Source organism: Arachis ipaensis, chromosome B08 (genome assembly GCF_000816755.2).
Source record: "Arachis ipaensis cultivar K30076 chromosome B08, Araip1.1, whole genome shotgun sequence".
In the NCBI taxonomy this organism is placed as follows: Eukaryota; Viridiplantae; Streptophyta; class Magnoliopsida; order Fabales; family Fabaceae; genus Arachis; species Arachis ipaensis.
In genome coordinates, this window is record NC_029792.2 from 4,162,395 (window position 1) to 4,167,065 (window position 4,671).

Consider the following 4,671-nt stretch of genomic DNA (forward strand, 5'->3'; position numbering starts at 1 on the left):
GAATAAGTATCACAAGGTACAACTCAGTGGCCCTTGTCTTCAAAATACAGTGAGGTACCAATTAAAACTGCAGGCTGAATTTCTCTACAATAATGATATCCAGGGTATCCATAGGGTAAAAATGAAAAGAGAAAAAAAAGAAAAAGTGCTAGCTATGGACACACAGAACAATAATTCGAAAGATATGGTAGAAATAAATATGAATCTAATTAATTAAAGCCATATATATTCATCATATAGTAATTAAAAAAGAAATTAAATGTACCGTATAATAATAAAATAAAGGCGGCATGAAGACTTTACTAGAAGTGAGTGACCCTTCTCTCTTCCTCTTTTGTGTGTGTGTTTGGATCTAATTGTCTATATATAATATGGATAAGTAGTATAAGAAAGAAAGAAAACAAAACTATGAAGATAATTTGCAATATTGTATGATGAAAAGGAATATTCATTCATAGTAATAGATAGATCTGTAAATGAAGTCAGCATAAGACTTCAAATAGTATTAGTGTATGTATGTATATAAATAAATAACAAAGAGAAATTAGATAACCTAGTATTGCCTACAAATTGCAAAAGACCTAGATAATAATGAATGCATCCCCATCCTCATTAAAAAAAGAAGCAGTGGGTATAGTAGAGGGCGTGACAATAAAAAAATTATATTAATTATTAAAAATGAAATTAAGAAATTAATAAAGGTTGAATAAGAAATAATTAAACTAAGCCGGCCATCTGACAAGTGAAATTAAAGAAAGAGTAGTGACCTGTGGTGATGGTGCCTCTAGATCTCGTGTGTGAAGATGTTGTTCCACCAGTTCCCACCTCCTACCCACTACTAAAGTCGTTTATGGCCGATGCAGCATCATCAAGATTCTCATAAGCTAGCACTTGTTGCAGCATGTGAATCTTGATGATGCTACATCCGCAAACAACGACTGCTTTTACTTTGATTTCTTCATCCCCATGCAACTTCCTGCTAATTAAACACGTGCATACGAAGTAGAAGAAGCTGCAGCGAGCATAACTTCATGTATAGATTACTCAGAAAGAGTAGAGAGTAAAGACCAATCACAAGGAAGCTCGTCTCCTAACACTCCTGTAGTTGTAGTTGTAGAGTACATACAGAAGAATCAAACACAGAGAGAGAGAGATAAAGAAGAAAAGATAATAATCAATTGAGATCAGATGTTATGATGATTACTTTATATGCTTGATGAGATGAGTAAATTTTTACCAGCGGCAAGGCCACGAGGGAGATGCTGACGTGGCTTGCTGGGAGTGGTTAGGAGTGTGTGTTGTGTTTGCTAGGCCCCCCAGTTATTGTTCATCGATCTTCAACAAAAGAAAAACAGATCGGAGACAGAAAAGTATAGTCATGAAAGAAATTCATGGAATTCAAAGGCAGCCTTCGGAGCTGAGGATCGAATACAAGTACTCAAAAGAAAATAACTAAACTAAGGGAGCTCGGGGGATCGGAGATAGATCTCATTAATGGCGAGAGATGAAAAGGGAAAAGAAGAGGGGGAAGGAAGAGGTGGATGAATGGTAACAGTGGAGCAAGGTTTGTGGTCACATATATAGAGCCACCAACGCGTTATATACTATTTTCCTCTAAATTCTCATTGGTTCCTTCCACACTTACCTTCTCCTATTTATGTGTTTATTCTAAATGTTATTTTTACACTAAAATTAATTATTAAAATTTTTATTATATATTTATGTATAAATATATATTATTTAATTTATTTTTAATGTATATTTATATTTTAATATATATTTTAAATTAAAAACGAAATAATTTCACAAATATTAGAAAGTATAAAGGTACTATTTGATCTTAGCTAGAATAACTAATGTGGAACTTAACTAAATATGCATATACATCCGAAACCCTAGCTAGTTTTAAGGTCCCTGGTGGATAGTTGATGATGGCGAGCGACAAGGACTCGCTCATTTTCTTTACCATAAGATCAGTGATCACATACATTATTATGTGGCAAAAAAGTGTAGGGCTGCCGTTCTTTATTTCTATTTATAATTTTAAAGTGACGCAACTACTGGTGAAGGTCCACGTTCCACAATACAAATTGACAATGCAAGATTCCCATTTTCAGAGGCATTACTCTAATTAAACTCATATATTTATTCATTTATTTCTTTAATTATTGCAATTAATATATAATATGCAAACTACTGCTGCTGCTAAGTTCCATTTTAGCAGAGATAAATTAAATCAGAAAACATACACATATTTCCGATAAGATCTAAAATTATAATTATTAAGAAAATAGGAATACTACACATCCATGTAATTATGTAATCAAGTTGGTCCAAGATCAAAAAAATCCAATACTATTAAATAAAATGTGAAATACACGCGCCCAACACACATAAAATCGCTCTTGCTCAACGCTTCTTCTCCCCCACACTTCTTCTTCTCCCGTATTTCTTCTTCTTTTTTCACGCTCATTTACGCACGGAGTGTCTTCTTCTTCTTCGCGTCCCTCCTTCTTCTCCTTTTTCGCGTTCCTTCTTCTTCACGTGTTTTCTCCTTATCGTCATTCTTTTGTTGTTGTTGCTGCTGTATTTTTTTGTCTTTTCCTCCTTCTCTCTCTGGTGAAGAAACAATAGAAGGTGAAGAAGAAGAGTTTTGAATAGTGCAGAATGAACCAAACACATTACTCATGGTGAACCGAACACAGTACTCATGGTGAATCGAACATAGTACTCATGGTGAACCGAACACAATACAATTGTATAGTATTGAGTGAACGAAACATAATCCATTATATAAAATTAAATTCAAACAGCTTTCTGCAGAATGAACCGAACACAACACTCATGGTGAAACAAATACATTACTCATGGTGAAACAATTGTATAGTATTGAGTGAACGAAACATAATCCATTATATAAAATTAAATTCAAATAACTCTGCCTACAATTTACATATTGTCAATTCAATTCAATTTAATTCAGTACACCTTCGTCCATTTAATTCAATTCAAATTAGCAATTGCATTCCATTCAATTCGATTCAAAATTGAACAATCCAAACTTTGTCAGTTTGATTCGTTTCAGAAGAGTAATCCAAATCGCTCTCCTGTTTACCAAAAAATTATGAACCCCTAAACACTGAACTCTAAACTCTAAACCCTAAGCACTAAAACCAGAACCTTGAACACTGAACCCTGAACCTATAAACCCTAAATCCCTAAAACCCTAAAACCTAAACCTTACACCCTAAAACATAAACCATAAACCATAAACCCTGAACCCGAATCCTAAACACTGAACTCTGAACCCTAAATGCTAAACCTTAAACCCTAAACCCTGAACCCTACCGTAAACCCTAAATCCCTAAAACCCTGAACCCTAAACCCTAAATCCTAGACCCATAAACCATAAACCCTCAACCATGAACACGGTGAATCGAAATTAATACACGGGACAAACCGAAAGTTTGAAACACACTGAACCCATAAACCCTAAACCCTAAAACCCTATCGTCATTTTTTTGTTGTTGCTGCTGTATTTTTTTTGTCTTTTCCTCCTTTATCTGGTGAAGAAGCAATAGAATGTGAGGAAGAAGAGTTTTGAATAATGCAGAATGAATCGAACATAGTACGCATGGTGAACCGAACACAATACTCATGGTGAAACACACATAGTACTCATGGTGAACCGAACACAATATAATTGTATAGTACTGAGTGAACGAAACATAATTCATTATATAAAATCAAATTCAAACAGCTTTCTTCAAAATGAACCGAACACAGTACTCATGGTGAACCGAACACAGTACTTATAGTGAAACAATTGTATAGTACTGAGTAAATGAAACATAATCCATTATATAAAATCAAATTCAAATAACTTTGCCTACAATTTACATATTATCAATTCAATTCAATTCAATTCAGTACACCTCCGTCCATTTAATTCAATTCAAATTAGCAATTACATCCCATTCAATTCGATTCAAAATTGAATAATCCAAACTTTGTCAGTTTGATTCGTTTCAGAAGAGTAATCCAAATCGCTCTCTTGATTTGAAGTTGAGTCATTTATTGTTTCGATTCAGAATAAAACGAAGAAGAATAGGAAGAAGATAAATGCAATCAGATCGAAATAAGAAAACGAGAAGATGAACGCAACCAGAGAAGAACGACGAAGGCAATGCAGATCAATAAAGAAGAACGCGAACAGAGGAGGAGGAGGAGGAGGAAGAGGAGGAGGTTTACGTTGTAACTGAAGGTTTACGTTGAGCAAAACTTTAAGTTGTAGCACGTTATATGTAGCGCGTGTATGACAAACGAATGAGGAGTGGGGAACACGCGTGTGAAGGAAATTAAATTACTTGATTAACAACCATGTAAAAAATACATAGATGCAAAGCTTTTCCGTTAAGCAAATTAATTGCTAATAATCAGTTGCTGACACCAACATCATCTAAAAAAATGTGTGTGCTTTCAATTTATGTTTTTGTTTTTCAAAAAGATATATACATGAAAAATCACTTGTTAAACTAATTTATATATATTTACAAATGATTAAATATTACCAATATTATTTATTGTAACCGATCAAGTGATCAACTATTATAATGAGTGAAAATCACTATAAATGAGTTATATTTTTAACAAAAAAAAATATATTTTTAA

The 4,671-nt window shown here is 33.5% G+C and overlaps 1 long non-coding RNA gene across 2 annotated transcripts in view; it reads right to left on the reverse strand.

Moving 5' to 3' along the window:
- LOC110265604 overlaps nt 1-1,580 on the reverse strand; it is a 3,507-nt gene extending 1,927 nt beyond the window's left edge. For both annotated transcript variants that reach the window (XR_002351768.1, XR_002351767.1), the window contains exons 1-2: nt 1,205-1,580; nt 768-1,099 (exon numbers count right to left, since the gene is read on the reverse strand). This is a non-coding gene — a long non-coding RNA (uncharacterized LOC110265604). The remainder of the gene's footprint in view (nt 1-767; nt 1,100-1,204) is intronic.